The sequence below is a fragment of the Halyomorpha halys genome, unplaced genomic scaffold (genome assembly GCF_000696795.3).
Source record: "Halyomorpha halys isolate HHAL.00 unplaced genomic scaffold, Hhal_1.1 Scaffold708.1, whole genome shotgun sequence".
NCBI lineage: Eukaryota > Metazoa > Arthropoda > Insecta > Hemiptera > Pentatomidae > Halyomorpha > Halyomorpha halys.
This window is the reverse complement of record NW_027113783.1, coordinates 126,361-146,693: the sequence shown is the minus strand read 5'-3', so window position 1 is coordinate 146,693 and position 20,333 is coordinate 126,361. Positions and strand designations below refer to the sequence as shown.

Here is a 20,333-nt window from a genome sequence, read left to right as displayed (position 1 = left end):
ATTGATTGTCCTCTATTATACTTCCATTGTGCTGTTACATGTGTTCAATATTGAAACAATAAAAAAAAAAATAAAAGGTTTTTCGTTATTTGAGATGACTTTTTATATTTTGTAAAGATAGAAAATACAAATGATTTTGATATGATTTAGAAGAGCTGAAGTTAAACTTTCCAGCAGTTGTAGTAACTTCGTTACTTCAGACGAAGTTTTACGTGACCGCCTGACTTAAATATTCAGGAATGTCTGATTTTCTATTTTAATAGAATTTGGCTTATAGGGTTCTAAGGAATGCTAAAAATCAATCTGACTTCTTGCACATAAATCTAATGGTATATAGCAGGAAAAATAGTTTATGGAAAGAAGGGTAAATGAGAAGGTTAAAAAAAATGAATAATTAATTATAAGAGACGCAATTTTCCTTCCCCTCCTCATTCCACTCCTTTTTCCTTTTTATTGGGTTATTTATTATTTTCTCTATTTTGTTTATTTGTGCTTGTTTACAGGCGTACAATCTTTAGGTAAACAACACCTATGGTTTGCTTTAATTATCATCTTTGGTCTATTTATAAAAAACAATATATGCATATATATGCACAAAGATATGTATACATACATATCAATATACTGATATACACATTTACAAATGTATATGTACGTCCACAGATACATATGCATGCGATGTGCTTTTAAATATTGTAATATAACTTTAGTTTCCTTTACATTGAGAGTTTCAGATAAATTGAAGTTTTAGATTGAAAAATATATCTGTATGTGGGGTGATTTGTCCGCTGAAATAATTTGAAAACATGATTTGTGGCCTGTTTTTGTCTATTAATGATAGGGGAGGAAGGCCTGCTTCAGAGAAAGTGCTGGGAATTTCTGAACGCACCACCTCCAATCCGAATTCGAGTTTACTGTTGTTTTCCGTTTTTATTGTTGTTCAATGTCTTTCTTCTTTTTTCTTATATACGATGTCAACTTACATTATTGATGAAATCTTAATATTTACTATTTTACTACATTGTTAGTTTGCTTATATATTTTTATGTATTCCTTTATATGTTTCATGTCTTATTCTTTAATTTATTTCCCATTATTTCAATTTTCTTTTTACATAAATCATATATGTAAATCTTCATATATAATAAAAGTTTTAATATATTTTCATGGTTTTATACTGGAATATTTCCCTATTTCGTGGAATATTTTGTTTTTCATAGGCTTGGTGAAAGCTGTTTTAGACTAAGCGTCGGCAATATTAAAAACAAGTTATCACTTATTAGTGTTTTTATTTTGATTTCATCCCTCTTTCTTACTTCTCCAATAACCAACTTCTTTAATTACACCTTATGTCAACAATATTTCTACTATTAAAAATAAATATTAGTTATCTACATCAATTAATTATCAATACTTATACAAAAATTAATAGTAGCAAGGAAATAATTTAGTATAAATATTTGGTTTTGAGGGAAAAGGAGGAAAACTCATATATGTATTTAGGAAGGAAATAGGAAATGGGAGAAAAAAAAATAAAAATAATTTTTTGTGAAGAAAGAAAAAATGTATTTAAGTGTATAGTATTTAGTGTATTATGATAATTGTAAGAAAAACTAAAAATGTTAATGTATTGTAGAGTATATATGTCCATACAATTATGGATTGATATGTACGCTGTATATTATAGCAACCCGATGTATTTGGGCAGTATGGCCAAATAAAACATTTTCCTCTCTATGAAAATACAAATTAATTTGTTGATAAAATTTCAGTTTGATCATATAGAGTGTCAGCTATGAAGCATCTTAAAAATAAGAATAAATAGCTAGTAGTTTTATATTTACGAAAAAAATGCTATTTTATCTGTGTATTTAAATTGATTTTTTAGGTAAAGTATATCAAGAGGACTTAATCATGTCATTTATAAAACTTCCTATATAAATTCAAATTGCATTTTTTGTAATGAATTAATAACTTTAGTATTAACTATTCTCGTTGCAAGAACGCATACATATACGCTAATGAAATTAATTGATGAAATCTCCCTCTATTATACCAATTAAAACAATACTAGAGAATATATTAATACAATATTTAACTCCTTGCCTTTCCCTATAATTTCACTTGAAAAGAAACTAACTGTAAGACCTTCGATTTTTTCCTCAAATCAAGGGTGTTATACAACTACCGTGAAGCCATTATTGTTATTAAGATATACTTTTAATAACAGTGAGAATACTACAAAAAGAAATAATATCGAAAGGACCAAGGCATCGCGTGTACGCTCTCATCATTTGCTTCCTCTTCCTTTTTTCTTGACCTTGTTTTTAACTAACAAGAAATTATAATTGTATAAATTATAAGAGTATATTCACGTAAACTCTTCCAATTTTTCCCCCAATTTTTTCGGAATATTCGCTATGAACCAAGACTCATATTTTTTTGGACGAAAGCACAAAATTTGGTACGAACGTATCTTAGTGCTGAATAATAAGAGTTGGCTTAGGAATCCTCTTGAATTTATGTTAAATTTCATGAAGGATGTTAGGAGATAAATGTGGAAGCGATTTGAAAGGTTGCACCGTAGAAACAGTAATCACTTTCAATAAAGTTCATCAAGGATAACGATTTCAACCTGACTTCTTTCTCAAAATAATTGTTTCTACAATGGGTGGGAATTATTTTTATGTTTTGCAATCCAGAAAAGTGAATACATATCCAAAAAAAATAAATGTTTCACCCTGATTCTATGTTAAGTACAGTCAATTATTTGTATGGTCTTTTTTATTTTTATTTCAGGCTGGCACACAAATTCCCCTAAGGTTTAGTTGTGTGGAGAAAAATGATGCTTATGACCAATGTAAGCAATACAATTTTATAAGGAAGTATTAAAACACAATTTCATAATTAAAAATAAAACATTCTTGATTCAAAGTTTTTGTATAAATTGACAAATATTCAAAATTCTTTGAATTTTATGAGAACTCCATTTAACAGATTTTCCCCAAACGATCGGAGAACTGTGTATCGTGGAGGTTAAGGAAATAATATAAAATTAGGGATGTATCAATACAATTACAAAATCGCTGATCATTATGTAATTTAATTTATTAGATCAAATAAATTATGAAAAATGAAGGGTAAGTATGATTAATATTTCTGCCCTGAAATTGACCGTTAAAAATAATGAATTACTTAAATTAATAATCTTCTACTGAAAGAGTTTCTGGAATTAAATTGAATTTGGTGAATGACATAAATCTTCCTTGTTTAATTGTAATAATTTATTTCATATAATCAACAACAACATCGGAAATATCAGAAATGAAAAAGATTTTAAATAACATTACTTTTGATAAAGATAAATATGAAGTATTTAGCTTAGATGTTAAGTCCCTTTTTTACAAACATCCCAGTTGAATAATGTATTAGGTTAATAGAAGAAAATTGGGAAACCATTGTTAAGAATGCCAACACTAAAGATAAAAAGTTGTTCTGTGAAGGTTTGCAATTATGTATTAAATATATTTTTTTTAAACATGAAGGTCATTTTTTTAAACAAATACAAGGATTACCGATGGGGGGGAGGGATACTTTCTGTTAATTTGAGTGGAATTTATATGAACAACTTGCTTTAAAAAAACATAATAAAATTAGATAATAAACCCTTATTTCTAAAAAAATATATTGATGACTTAATCATTATTACAAATTTTGATAATATTGAAACTAAATATAACCAATTTAATAAATTTAATAGTAGAATTACATTAACAATTGATAGACCCATTAATAATATAATAATATTTTTAGATATTAACATAACCAAGGACACTAGTGATAGATTAAAAACTTAATGGACTAAGAAAGAAAAAACAAGTAATATAATACTAAATTTCACTTCAAACCACCCATACTCACAAAAAATAAATGTGGCTAGAAACCTTATTAAAAAAGCAATATTATTAACGGATGAAATTTGTCTAAAAGATATAAAAACACAAATTTATAATATTCTTGTGGAAAACTTTTATTCGAAAAAATTAATAAGTTATGGCATGGTATTATTAGCAACCTCACAGTTAATAATAATTTTAGTTATATAGAGAAAAATATGGATAATAATATAATAGAAAATAACAATATTGATAACAGCAAAATTGTGAGTAAATTAAAAAAACCTAATCAAAGCATAATCACAGATTTTTATAAAAATAAAAATATACAAAATGATAAAACAAACAATGATAGATTACAGAATGTAATGGAAAAAGAAATAGTTAGGATTAATAATTACCACTACTTTAAATTAAACTATATTCCAGGATTAACAGATAAAATAAAAATTTTATAGAATATGAACATCATAATTTGAAGTTTAGATTATAGAATAATAATAAATTGGAAAGTTATCTACATAATAGGAAAGACAAAATTGACTTTAAAGATAAATTAAATATTGTTTATAATGTTAATTGCCAGAATTGTGAAGGTTTATACATTGGTGAAACATCTAAAAAATTAAAAACAAGAATTGATCAACATAAGATTAATTGTAAAAATATAAAAAACATCAAAATTACAACATAGCATTAAATATAAACACCAATTTGATTTCAATAATTCAGAAATATTAGATACAGTTAAGAATAGCAGGAATAGAAAAATAATAGAATCAGTACAATCACCAAAATCCACCCCGTTTCACTAAAATCTAAAGTGGCCAAAATACTTCAGGCAAATTATATATAAAAAAAGAACCTTGCGTGTATTAGGTTAAGTTGTGCTGATATTTTAATATGTTGTGAGAACTAAAGCATATATTCACTTGATCAATTTCCTGCATAATTAGAAAGCCTCTGGAAGGTAATCCCTCCCGGCCGGACCCCGGGGAGGGATGGTCCTTCATTACTTTTGGAATATTTACTGAAAACGGGAAGAGGAGACCTTAAGACAGTTAAATAATTAAAATACGCCTGAAATGGGAAAACAGTGTGAAACCCCCCACTCCTGCCCTCCGTGGTAGCCTTACTTATCTGACTTTTCAAACCGACAATTATAGCAAGTTGGTTGGTCGATATACGACATGTCACAATCTCACAAGAGGAGATCATAACACAAAAAAGGCAATTCTTCCCGCCCAGACCCGTCCCACTAAGACCCCCGAGGAGCGACGGCCCTATATCACTTTTGCAATATTTGCTAAAAACGGGAAGAGGATACTTTAAGATAGTTAAATACCTAAAATGCACCTGAAATTGGAAAACGGTGTGAAACCCTCCACTCCCGCCCTTTGCTTGGTAAACTACACTTCCGATGTGCCTGAAAGCAACATTCTCACTTGTTGCTCGATTCTTTTTACAGAAAAGCTCCTTCGATCTGATTGATACCGCTGAATCGAGTAGTTTCATTATATAGTACAACAGTCAGCAGTTATAACTTCCTGATGTGTTCAAATTCTAGGTCAAAGTCAATTCAGCAGTACAATGGATGAGTGGTGAGATAGACAAATGTATCAGTGATCTCTTGAAATGCTTACCATTGTTTCCAAACTGATCCTCTTGCTTTTCCCCATTTTTTAAATCTGAATATGAGGTTGTATGGAGTTAAATGTAGTGAAACCTGTAATGATTATCTTTCGCCCAGAGAAATAATTACTAAATTACTATTATTTGTATAGTGAATAGTAAATTAACAATATAAATAATAGTAAATTCACTATTAGTCTATATAATGTGCCACCTAGGATTACCCTCACATTTTATTCTACAGAAGTATGCGGAGTGAATGAATTACCTCTTCATGATAGCAGTTTTCCAAGTAAATGTTGGAACCGATTTGAGTTAGTTTTCGCTCTTATGACATGTACATCTTTCCATGGTGGTTGATCTCTAGTACCTTGAAAATCAAAAAGTTTTACAATACTTACTTGTTCATTGAGTTACGGAGAACATTCATTGAATTTTGTGGTATATTCTCTCTTTCTAATCCCTCACTTTTTTTATCTGAGTAAACTGTCTGGAACGTTGGTGTTCAGAAGAATATATGGTAATATAATTACTATTTAGTTTGTGAGAAACATTATATCCTCATTTAACTCTATTTTTCTAAAGCAGTTGATATAGAGGACTCAAACATGCCTAACTTCGAAATTTTCCTACTTTTCACAGTGCCGAACGTGTCAGTGCTCTGTCCCCTATCATATTTGCTGTTTATATTAATGATCTGAAGGCTTCTAGTTACTTCCTTCATATTCCTCCGTTTTGACTACTGTTGCACGGTATTTTGGGATGTCACTGGGGTTCTCGAGGCAAAACTAAAGCGCTTGATAAATTTTTTTGTACGAGTCATCTTCGAGATCCCAAAGGACACCTCTATCTACTATTTTTATGATGAGTTGGATTGGCTTTACCCTTCCTACCGCCATAAGTAATGTTGTTTCTAACTTTTATTCACTGGGATTCATTCCAGCATAAATAAAGAATTTATTATATTATATGATCAGGAATGAAATTAAAGATATTAATAATTAATAAGGTAACATAAGATAAATTATTCCAGGGTTAATTAATGAATTGAACAAAAGTGAGTTGAGTGAGATCCGCACTAATTTCAGGCCTTTTGACCTTGGGAAAATTCCACTCGCTATAATGATAATTAATACAATTAAAAATTATAACAGTGAAACATACCATAATTGACAATTACGCGTGAATAAATAGAATCTAACTAAGAAATTATTAAAGGTAAAACATATTTTTAGAATGAATCTTTCACAAAGATGTACTGTCTCTGGAAAAAATTCATATATTAACACATATTATTTAATAATATTCAATGCGCAAATCCATAAATTATGTGATTTTTTTAAAGTAAAGATGGAATTAAAAAATAATAAGAAAACAATGCTACAGAACCAGTAAGGAAAACCAGCCAGTGTGGACCTTACCTGAGGCCCACCCACTCCTGAGGAAGGTTAGAAGAACTTCAACAGAGGTCCTTTCGTACCGAAATTGTTAAGCTACATCTCAGTGCGTTGTGGTGTGTATTTGCAGAGTTCAGGAAGCTCCTTCCACAATAGGGAAAAACGTATTCCTTTAAATTATTATTTAAAGTTTATTTAATAAGAACTTAGACAAAAGAATAATATGGCTTATAACACTAAAAGTTCCCATACTATTGCTTTTTATATTATTCTGTCACATTACCAATGTTAATAAGGGAACTTTTGTTCCTTGCACGAAGTCTACATTCAGTTCCACGCTTCATTATAGCTACATAGTGAGTACACTTCGCAGTTCTCAGGGATCTAGCAGTAAAATGACCCCAGTGACAAAGACTCAAAGAATTCTATTTAGAATTCTGGCTCTCCATTTTTATATTAGCATCGGTTTTAGTTTTTTAGCTGGTTTAAAGGTAAGTATTAAGTTTTCCAAACTTTTATATCTTAAAGTTTATTAACGACATCGTTAGATGTCAATCTGATATTCTAAAAATTGTTTAAGAAATACATTAAATTATTTACTATTTTCTGTAATACTTACAATAGATTTGTATTTATTGTTTCTCCGGCAAATTTCTAATTCATAGCTTAGGTTTAATTAAGATCGTAAAAGAAAATAATACATTAAAATAAATCAGCTCTCTATTTTTTTTTCTATTACGATCTAAGGTATACAATTAGATGGTGAATAATTTGTTCTGTATAACTTTATTTATTGATATTTACATTAATGATTTCAATTTTTAGAGGCTTCCTACCTCATTATCGGAAACCTTACATTATCTTACTTGTTGGTCACCCAAACCAACCAGCACAAACATAACTGACTGACACATTATCACTAAATTCCTCAAGACCAGAGATCTGTTATATTAGAACTACGCAACAAGTGTCTTGCAAGGTTTTCCCATTCGCATTCCCTGTTATTAATCCTAAGAAGAAGTTTTCTATTGTATCACAAAATTATATTATATGCCAAAAGCCATTTCTAAAATTAAAAAAAAATAAATAAGAATAATAATACTTCATATACCATGACATCGTCATATTTTTAATCTAAATTAATGTATGAATATTTTGTCATGCGTTTGTTTGTCCAATTACTAAAATATTACATATAACTGCAGCTTAGGTGGTGTATGTGCATCACAGCTGGTCGAATATTAGTAGAAATAAAACTATAATTAAATTGTAATGGATACAATGTTTATTTATTAATGAACCATATATAGCCAAGAATTTATAATTATAGTTTTATTTGTATCTAATATTTACTCTGGTCCAAACTTCCAATCCATCACAAAAGACTGATCTACATGACTGTTGTAAGGCCTATCTGGACATACGGTGTTGAGCTATGGGGCTCCACTAAACAATCGAATTCCTCCCGAATCCAATCCTTCATAGAATCCTTAATTTTCCTTACTTTGTCACAAATCAAATCATGCATCAGGACCTCAATGTCCCATATGTTGCCGATTTGGCCAGAACCAGATACCAATCCTTCCATGATAAACTTCCCAACCATCCAAACCAACTCGTTTTTATCCTGGCTTCTCCTTCATTACCTCATAATTCTCCTAGGCGTCTGAAAAAAAGAGGGCGTCTAGATCATCTCCTTTAGAAATGTTTTTGGAGTTCTCCACATGTTTGTATGATGTCATTATATCACTTACAGCAAATTTACTTGATGTATATATATTTACATTAATGAGTTCAATTTTTATTTGGTTAGGGATGGTTTAATCAGAAAGTTAAAATAAATATAGATATATATATGTATAAAGTTGTAAATAACAATAAATTAATTATTAAAAAAAAAAAAAATTTACTCTACTCTAGTACACATACTTTACAGTATCAGGGGTATTCATGATGTTGTGTTAAATGTAAAATGTTTTACCATGCTAAATATGATATGTATAGCAATGTGAGCAGCCCTATTTAAAGTCATGTTAAATGATAAATGCATAAGAGCTCCAAGCAGATTTTCTGAGCAGCTTGTTAAGTAACCTTTTCTTCCAAAACTTCATGTTATTGTTTACTCCTAAGTTTTGATTACAGAAATTTATTACAACATGCCTAAAATAAGTGAAAAGTAGAAGTGTAAAAGTTTGGCTACTGATTATATTGCTTAAAAAGTCCAAAACATAAGACTAAGTCTAAGTAACCTAACGCGACAACTAATAAAACGGTGACAAGATCAGCTGGTCTGTTTCGTGACATCATTCTCCATTTAACAGATCTTTTAACAGACTCTCAGCCATGTTACATGTATATCGTTTTAACTTTGTAAAAGAAGGAAATACTTCTCCACATAACTAAATGGAAATACTTAACATAAGTTTTTCCATTTAGCACGCTTTAACATGTAAAACTAAAGATCATGAATACCCCTATCATATAAACTTTAATAGTATGATAGTTATGTGATAAATATTTTGAGATCATGAAGTGCGGAAACATGTAAAAATAAAAAAGGAAAAAATATAAATAAAAAAACACAAAAAAAAACGAACTTCCTCAGGCAGAATGCCTAAACAATGTGAACATAAGGATAGAAAAGTTCATATAGGAAAACATATTCCCAACCTAAATATGTATTGATTAATTTAATAATAAAATAAGATCTGTTTTAATTTTGATTCCTACATTAGTAATGAATCTAATAAATAATGGTTTATTATTTCTTAAACATCTACAATTATTTGTATATTAAATAAACACTTATCTTTTAAAAAAAATCAAAAAAATAATATTTACATTATAAATAAAAGTTGTTAGAATTAATAGGCACGTATGTTAACTATATTTCTAAGTGAAAACGTGTCCGGTCATAATTAATAAAACATTTTCTATTTTTATTGCTCATATTCCTTATTATTATTATTATTTTTTTTAATGTAGAACATTCAAAATGGGTTTTGAGAACTAAAATTCTTGTTACTGAAATTTACTTTTGCTAAGTGTTTAATTCTGTTAATATCGAAAAACCCATGCCTTGAATAGTTTTAAAATTCAGCTTCTCATAAGAACTTTAAAATACTTGTGATCTTATCGATTGCTTATTATATTCTAAAGTTTATTTTGTATTATTTATGTAAGTATCGCCCTCACATGCTAGTCCAAAACCATTTGTATGGTTTGCATCAAAATTATGCTTTAGATATTTCGCAGTGGTGTGCTATACTGCCTAGACAAGAAATAATTACTTCTGAGACCTTGTCTAGTTATACACGAACATTTCTTGTATAACTAGACAGCATAATTCAAATCTTTGGTCTAATTGACCGAGACATCTCTTCAGTAATAACCTTTTTCCTTGCGTGCGTCGTCTCGACTTGAAATTTCTACAACTGGCTTTGTGGGAGCTACCGTTTATGATGGAACACCATAACCTGAACCTTCGACAAGAAATGGGCAGAAAATTTGTTTCTGCATAGCATCTTATACTTATCCCAAACAACCTTACATCGTATAGAAATAAAAAAACCACTTACAGACCCGTTCATGAGCATCGCAAATTTCTCTGTTTTTTTTTTTTGTATTTTAATGGTATTGGAATTTTCCTTATATCCAGGTATAAATTCATTTGTATTCCCATTATTTTTACCATGGTTGGGGGGTCAAAGTTTTTCATTTCGTTGGACCGCCACTCAATGAAAAAAGACAACGCGCCAGGCCGGATTCGAACCAGCACCGCCAATATATCTCAGAATGGTAAGACTGTGCCCAACCACTGAGCTACGGATAGCCTATTTCTCTGTGTGGTAAAACTGGCAAAACCTCTTATTGTGATGAGTTCGTCTTAAAAATTGATCAGTTTTTTAATCTGGGTATGAGTGTGTACAATCGGCAACTCCATCAAGTATAGGTAGATGGAAATTTGTTTTCAATAACATTTCTAGAGGAGAAGCTCTCAAGACCATCTTCTTTTCAGACGCTTAGGATGATTACCAGCCAATGAAGAAGCCAGGTTAAAAAAAAAAAGTTTAATTTTTAAGTGGTTAGGAAGTTTATCATGGAAGGATTGGAACCAAAGTCGCAACATATGGAACATTAAGGTCCTGATGGATGACCTGATTTGTGACAGAGTAAAAAGTGTTAAAAATTTTATGAAGGATTTTGGATTTAACGATTAGATACGAGAGGAATTTGATGTTTTAGTAGAGCCTCAAAACTGAACTCCGTAAGTACGAATAGGCCTTATTATAATCATATAAATGAGTCTTTTCTAATTAGTTAGAAGCTTAGACGGTGCTTGTCTAGCAAATGTTGTGTTAGTCGGAATCGACGAGGAGTTTTGTCAGTCTTCTACAAGGATTCCAAATCAGTCGTTTGTCTAGACGTAGTCCTAGGTATATTGTAAAAAGTTAGTTGACAAGTCCCAGTTAAAGTTAGTTCCAGTTAAAGTTAGTCCCATTGTTAGTGGGATATTGTTAAAGGATACTTTGTGGCAGGAAGTAATGGGTTCACGGTGAAGGGTAAAAGTGATTTAGTGGGATTTATTAAAATTTATGTAAATCCTCTATTTTTGACATCATTATTCGAAGATGGTGATGTAGGATTTGAGGGTTTGGGATACAATGGAAGGGTCATTATTCACTGATAATAGATATGTGTCATCGGCGTACGTGGTGAGGACAGAGCTGGGATAGGTTAGGATGTCAGCTGTAAAAAATGTGTAAAGGATAGGACCAAGAATATTACACAGAGGTAAATCAACAGACTGAGGAAAGAGGAATGAATAAGCGATGTTGTGAGTTACTGTAAATAATCTCTCAGAGAAATAAGAACGGATAATGAGAATGTATGAAGTAATGAATGTATGAAGGGAGTAGTAAATCACGAATCTTGTGTAGCATTCCTCGATAAAAATCCAAATTCTAAATTTATAAATCCTAGAACTCTTTGTATTTTTTTTTTTTTTACAGTTATACAAATATGCAATCCCGCACAGTCATAACCCCAACCATTACAACTTTTTCTCACAAAGTGAGAAAGTGAAGTGTACGCTTCATTCTTGGCTTCAATCCAGAAATGTTGAAATAACTTCTGCTAATTCATTTCATTATTTACGCAATTGCTTCCTTCTGACCGTGAACACCAAGCAATTACTAAGCAATCTAATATCTTGTTGTTTTGCTCATCTAAAACCCCTTATTTTCTTGACAATGCACACCTAAGCACGATAAATTTCTCCATTTTGTGCACTTTACTCACTTTACCATAATAACATTTTTATTTATTTACAGAGACAAATCTTGCAAATCCTGATAAATAGAAAAACGATAGCCGCTAATAATCGGAATATGCCAAGTCCAGATGACATCAGCCTTCATGAACAGAATGTTTTAATAAAGTGAGGAATTTCACATTAATTTTAACACTATCTTTCAATACTCTTATACTTGAAAACCTTTCAAAAACTTCAAGTTTTTCATTGAATAACAACATAAGAAGTACGAAATACAGGACGGTATAACTATACTTAACTATCCGTTTCAAGATAATTTCCTATGTACTGAAATAGCTTTATAATAACATTAATAATTATCCCAATTATATAGCTAAATATTAGTAAATTAAAAAAAAATCTGACCAAGACAGTAAATATAATAAATAATAATATTATAAGAATTGAAAACTTGAAATAACACTAATTAATTTAATTTAAACGATCACTGTCCATTTTTGTAAAATTTAACATAACAGATTGCGATGCTATCTGTTGGGGTTTAGTAAACCCTTTCTTAAGCATTATTTTCATTTAATAAAATGAGAAGTGTATACAAAACTGTTAAAGAAATAGAGCTTTAATTTTTTGATTAAAACTAGAAGTATGGAATGTGACTGGTCGTTTTTATCCTGTAACCTTCTATAATAATATTATATTATTAACTGAATAATATTATATTATTTATATTAACAGCAACAAGAAAACTAAATATGCATTTTTATTTTGTAGATCAAAGATTTCCCGCAACAGATCATCTAGCTGAGAATGAATATCTAATTTGTAGAAATTGCTCCAAAAAGTCAAAGAACTTGTGAACTTCACAGATCCTGTTTGTTGGAAGCCATTATTATTTTATGTGAAAATTCCCATGTCATAATTTAATTAATTTAAATATCGAATTGAATGTTTTATATATAAGTTAAGTCTGATAGAGTGGGATGACAGGGATAAACATATATATATATATATATATTTAAAATCAATCGCTGAATAAATATAAATATGGTGACCCTGCAGATAGAAGTACCTAATAATTTTTTTATTAAGCTTCATTTAATTGCAAAAAAAAATAATTAGAAAATGCATCAACGATAAACAGAAGCAATAATAACCAAGGTCAGAGATATATTTGAGGAGCTTAAAAAGAAAACGAATAATAAAAAATCTTATGAAGTTTTTTTTTATATTTGCAACTTGTTTTTCAAAGACCTTAAAATATGATTTAAGTTTGCGCTTTAAAATTTAGATTCGTTTATAGCTTTAATCGTTTTTATTAATAACATGAAGCTATAAAATTCAACTTCCTCTTAAAGTTAATTATGTAAAAAACAATATTGATGGTTTTCCAATTTAGAATAAGAAAAATAAGCTCATCGCGCCCTTAATTTGAAACATAAATAAACAGGATTACAAAAACATGTTATATAACAATATGTCTGTTATGTATCCTATTTAGGGGCGAACATATAACGTGCTCGAAAGTATATTGTATAACAATACACTTGTATTTAAATTAATTACTAAGCAATTAAATAGCTACTAAGCAATAACTTATAATTACTTATTGTACTACATGAGCTGGAAGAAAATTATTTTTAATTACTTATTTAAAATTTCTTTTGTTATTCTAAACTGTTGCTTAATGTTAAAAAAAAAAAATGTTGATATTTGATGTAAAGGAGCTTAAATTTTATTTTATGGTGTCCTTATAAATCTATGTCTATACCATGTATATGTTAGGCTTACACAAGGTGATATGGCTAGGATCATCTTCAACCGCTATGTTCCCACTCCCTTCCCCCTCCAATTAAAGGTATTCAATTAATTATGATTATTGATTATTATCGTTTGCTTAATTTTATTGATAATTATTATTTGTATGCTAAAGATGGATGAATAAAAATACGCCTGTAGCCTTGGTATGACTCATGCGTTTTTTAAGTGTTTTAAATTATTTTATAATTATTACTTAGCAACAGAACTACGCAAATTATATAAAATTCATTTTAAAGGATTGTCATAAAATTAAAACTATAAGACTCTGCTGCCAAAAAAAAAGAAGACGAATAATGTTTTAGTATAAGACAGAAGTTCATTTTTTTCATTCTGATGATTATGTTATTTTTAATAAAACAATACATAGTAACATTAATTTTCTAGTTCTTCCTGGAAGTCGATGTGTGTTTTATATTCAATCCATATTATAACTTATCTTTAATCCACATAATAAATATCTTTCAATTTAAAAGACTGAAGCATACATAGGGTGGCGAAATCATCCCTCGCCCATGTAGTTACTGTTTTTGTCAGTCATCCCACTATTAAAATTATTAATTACACAGATGATGTAATGATGTAACTCTTCAGTTCGCAGACGATCCAATATTCATTTCGCCAGATGTGGTTCACATGAAAATTATAGTAAAAAAACCAAGTGAAATTCAGGCATCGTGGAGTTTATAGATAAGCACCGAGAAAATAGAATATATGCCCATCAACTCGGCTGTTTCGGATCTCTGCCTTGAAGACTACGCGCAAACGAAGATAGTGTATAAAGATATTGAAAATAATATCAGCTACAAGAGAAAAACAATTGATCCACATAAGAGTGTATTTAGGGGGCAAGCAGGTTTCTCTCCCAACAAAAAGAAGAATCTCCCAACAAGGAAACATTAACTGTCGAGAGTCATGAATAGTGATCAGAGTGTTTGGAAATAAAGTATTGGCTTTGGAGATGGATTTTGGAGAATACTGAGGATGAATATATGCTGCAAAATGTTTCAAATGCGCGAATAGGTAACAGATGAGGGACTAAATTAAATATCCTAAAGCAAAAGCTAGTTAAGTGCAAAAGCATGTTGTAAATAGACATGCTTGCTTGTTTATTGGCGCAACAGACCGTAGAGGTCCAAGGCCTCGCGCGATGTACTTAACAAATACATCGCACATTTCTTGACTTGGTATTCATTGGGAGGGTCCGTCACTCCTACGCCTATTTTTGTGAGTGCCACCCATTGGCTGACGGGCCTCACAAATGCCCGGGGGGACGTTGTGAGTGAGTATTGTATAGTTATAAGCTTGAAAAAATTCCTAGTAGGGTCGGGGACTCGAACTCGCAATCTATGGGTTGGCAGACAGGCGCGTTACTACGCTGCTACCGTCACCCCAACATGTTGGCCCCAATGAATTCTCAAGTACTGCCTGGAGAACAGGAGTAGACGGTGAAGAGCTCGCATGACGTAGATTGAGGAGGTCAGGGAAGATATTGTATGTAAACAGAAGATGACAGAATATAACTAATGAAAGAGACCATTTGAAAGTAAAAATACTTGGTAGCGGAATCTAACTCATTTACAATGCCTGAAATAAAAAAATAAAATGAAAACACAAGGACACAAAAAGATATTTTTGAAATTTCGGTATAATAGCTTTGGGTGTTATGTTTTTAGGGGTGCTGAAAGCAATAATTTTTTAAAAAGTTTTCATCCTTAACGTATAGATTTCTCTCAAATCCTTGGTGTGTAATGCTAGTTTTATGATACGGAAATTGGTCGATTTTAAGAATTAACATTGTTATTTTTAAGAGATGTGTTCCATTCTTGTTCAATTACATAAGAGCGATTCTGAGATAACTTTTCTTTTCAGAAGAAGAAACGATAAAATAATTTTAATTATAATTTTTTACCTTTAAGAAACAAAAAATCAACTATAAAAAATATAATATACCACAGTTGAAATTCTTTTAGAGCAGGATGTGAAATCGTCTTCCGTGACCAAATCAAGGCCAGAAAGAGTTGCTACTCGAGTACTGTCCTCAAGGCTGATATGTCATTTACGTGTAATGCAATTAGCTGATTGTTATTATTATTTTTTTTCAACGACACCATGCTACTGAAGTGAGTATAAATAGAGACGCGTCTAACGTCCCTTGAAGTTGAGCTTATCCTAGGCAAGCGACAGTTTCAATATTGATAGTAAAATAAAATAAACGGACAAGTCGAAAATTGAACCTTTGGAAAATTGCTGTAATCATGTAGCTTAGAGAACACTTTTGAGCAAATTATTTTTCCAAAATAAAAATAAAAAAAACTTTTTAAATTTAAGTTTCCTACGAGTAAGTGATGCTTTAGAGGATTAGTTAAATAAATTGATTTCAGACCCAATATCAATTGGAAACCAATTACCAAAACTAGTTAATGCTTATTATGGTCTTTCAGCTCAAGGACGATACCTGGAGTCGGAAGAACCCACCTACTATTTCTACACCCGGTAGCAGAAGATGACTCACGCCATCTTCAGTGCCTCACAATACTGCAATAATTTACAGATTAAATTTTAGATCATTATTATTATTTGTTTTTTCATCAGAATTTAACGAATACGAGTGGAAACAACTGAAATTACTACATACTTAATGATGAAAATAAACAACTAATAGGATTAGGCAAGATGATTCCTATTCAAACGAAATAACACAACTATATGTTTTATTACGTTTTTTGACCTAATATAGTTTAACAATTAAAGTAACTGTCCAATACTTGCTTGTTATACTTAAACACTTATCTTTTTGAATTCTACTAATATAAAAAGAATTATAATTATAATTTAGATATTAATTATATTGGACTACGTCTGGACAAACGACTAATCTGGAATCCTCACACAAGACTAAAAAGACAGGAAACTGCACGTCGATTTCGACTATTACAGCACTTACTAGACAAGCGGTCCAAACTTCCAATTCATTACAAAAGACTGGTTTACATGACAATTATAAGGCCAATCTGGACATACGGCGTTGAGCTTTGGGGCTCCACTAAACCTTCGAATTCCTCTCGTATCCAATCCTTACAATCCAAAATCCTCAATGCTCCTTACTTTGTCACAAATAAAATCATCCACAAAGACCTTAATGTTCCATTTGTAACCGATCTAGCACGAACCAGATATCAATCCTTCCATTACAAACTCCCTAACCACTCAAACCCATTAATTTCTAATGTTGCTTCCTCTTTTATTCCGGACAATCCTCCGAGGCGTCTGAAAAAAAGATGGCCTCGAGACCTTATATTGTAAAATTCTACAATATTTCTTCTCTTTATCTGTTACTATTACCGTTTTCATTTATTGTTTATAACCTTTAATTTTCTTATTACATTTTACGTTTCATTCTATATCCCTGTTATTTTCCACAATTTTTTTTTGTAACTATGTCAGTGTTTGTAGCTTGTTTAACCCTGACGAAGCCCTGCAACGTGGGGCGAAACGTTGGCTCTAATAAAATAATACACCAATTTACTATTTTAGTTTTAATTGACCCTACCCGGACCAAATTCCATTTATTACTAGTTTTAGTTTTACAACAAATTCTATAATAGAAAAAGTAAATAAAACATTATATTTGAAAATAATACCTAATTCATTTGTAATTTATTACCCGTAATTTATAAATGTATCACAATTAATAGTTTTAGGATTTAAAATAAATTTAGGAAACTTGAAATATAGACATAAAAAAAAAAAAATTGCCTCTAAATTTAATAGATATGTCTGTATAGGTCTATATTTTTATATTGATAAATTTTAAACTTTTAACTATATGCAGCAATAGTTATAACGAAAATGAGTCTAATCATGACCCAAATGATTCATTTCCAAGGTAAGAAATCAGATCAAAACATATGAATGAGTTACACGAAAATCTCAGTTTTAAGATTTAGAGTTCCATTCATGTTTTTTATGCATTCTTAGATTACAATATCAACAAAGGTTTTAGTAGAATAAAGAGTTTAAAAGGGATATCTTCGCTAACTTCTTTCCTTTCTTATTAAGAATGAAAGGCCTTTTTTATCTCGAATCCTTGACTTGATAAATTCCAGTTTTAATAACCAATATTTATTAATTAAGAAACCCAAGCTCACGTTTTTGGCCATTCTGCTTGTCTTTTTAAGAGATGGGAAATGAGTCCGCAGGTATATCTGTTCTCGGCGCTATGTTAAATAATAAAGTAATAATGTAATACTATCAGTCTTATATTGAAAGTATACAGTATAATTATATGTGTACAATTTAAACTACATATATATATATATAAAATATTTCTCAGAGATAGCAATATAATCAATGTAAAAATTCGAAATACCATAGAATTTTATGAATAACACAAAAAAAAAGGAAAAATAGATAAAACTGATTCGCACATCGCCCGTTAAATAAAAAAATATTAATTCTTGTACTTACAACAGGAGGTCACGCACGTGATATCACTAATTTCAGTGAAACTTTTTTTGGGTGATACTAGGTCGAATAATATTAGATTCTCGTCCGAGGGTTCTTGTCAATGTGCACTAGGAGCCGAAAAAAAAATTATATAATTTTAGACATTTTTTACATTATTGTATATTGCTTTTGCTCTGTATCTACATAATGGTTATTATATTACAATCAATAGGACTTTTTACATGGAATAAGAACAAAAGATGGTTTATTGTATTAAATTAGTTTTAATGTATACAAAATTAAGAAAACCAAAAACCGCTTCTTGTAAATTAGATCAAATAAAATTTGTTTAGAAAAATCAAGTTAGATTCGTTTTTAGCGACGTTTGAAAATCATAAATACGATTTTTATTAAAAATAAAAAATATTTGGACTAGATTTTTGGATTTTTTTCTGCCGTTGTCGTTGTTGTTTATGAAATAAATTCATAGCTCGTCACATTTTAATCCAAATACAACGTGATTTCAACTGTAGGAAAGATGAATTTTCGTTCTTTCAATCCATATGAATTTAGGTTTTATGCCTTTATATGAGGAAAAACAGTCTTAAATCAAGAAACATTTTATATTTAATATATCCGGTTTTAATTTTTACTTTCACTAACTAACTATGGAATATATTGTAACGGAGGGTATTGTAGAATAGATCTTGAAAATTTTTGATTCGAGTTTTCAACATAAATACTAGTTTTGATGTCCCGTAAGTCCAAAAAATGTAGTTGCAAAATAGTCTGTTAGTGTGTCTGTTTATGAACATCCAACATGAAAAACGAAAACTTTTCGCTAAAACCAACTTACCGGAAGTAACATTTTAAAAATCGATCTTTCACATTTTCTGCAAAACGGCTCTAACAATTTTGATTAAACTCAGTGAATCAATGAGAAATTAAGTGGCCTTTAATGTCAGATATGTTTTATCTTCATTTAACTAGTCTAAAAGGGCTTAAACGCCGATTAAAAAAAAAATCTTCTCTATCTTTAATTTTGTATATTTAAAAATAAATTTCATATTTTTAACAATATTATCAATGTACAAATTCTATGAAAATCATGAAATGAAAGGAAAATCACCCGATTCGAATAGGAAATACCGAGACGGCACGATCTTTCCCGATCACATCAAATGTAACTAATTTCAATTGTGTACCTAGAACTGTTGGGAGTCCAGAACAGATTTCTTAGATAAATCGAAAAATAAAGTAAAATGTCGTCACCCTCTGTATAAACATTATAATTAAACGTAATTCTAACTTTAACTATCTTTTTTGTAATGTCACAATGCTGCATAATATACTGAAGTTTCATTTACACCCTAAATGGAACTTAATTTTAATTAGTTTAATTTACAGCTACTAAATCACTTTTGGATTTATAATTACACCGTGTTTTTATTAATAGTACCGTTAGTAACCGTAGTATTAACTACACCATATTTCTATTAATTATAGAATAAACAAGACAATTATGAACACTACACTTGATTTTTATTGTCCAACATTATCAACACACTGACTTTAATAGCTATTTAAAGGTCAGTATATGTTTCCTCCTTTGTAAAAAAAACTGGTGCTCAGGGACAGGAAAGTTTTGCTGTGGATGAAATGCTATAAATTAAAAAGGATTAGGGAAGTAAAGTTGATAGTTATCGTGTAACCTTTGAAATTCAAAATTTTTTTTTTACATATTACAGTAATTTTTTTTTTTTATTTATTGATAGATATTACAATCTGTCACACAGTTGTGGGCAATGGTAATAGTGATGAATGATCTCATACATACTAAAATAAAAAAAATAAATAAATAAAAAAAAA

General features: G+C 29.9%; 1 long non-coding RNA gene across 1 annotated transcript; it reads left to right on the top strand.

Moving 5' to 3' along the window:
- The first annotated feature begins 7,259 nt into the window (after nucleotides 1–7,259).
- On the top strand, nucleotides 7,260–13,029 carry LOC106685527 (uncharacterized). Its single transcript, XR_001343861.2, has 3 exons — nucleotides 7,260–7,416; nucleotides 12,259–12,365; nucleotides 12,972–13,029. It is a non-coding gene; the product is annotated as an uncharacterized lncRNA (long non-coding RNA).
- The last annotated feature ends 7,304 nt before the right edge of the window (nucleotides 13,030–20,333 follow it).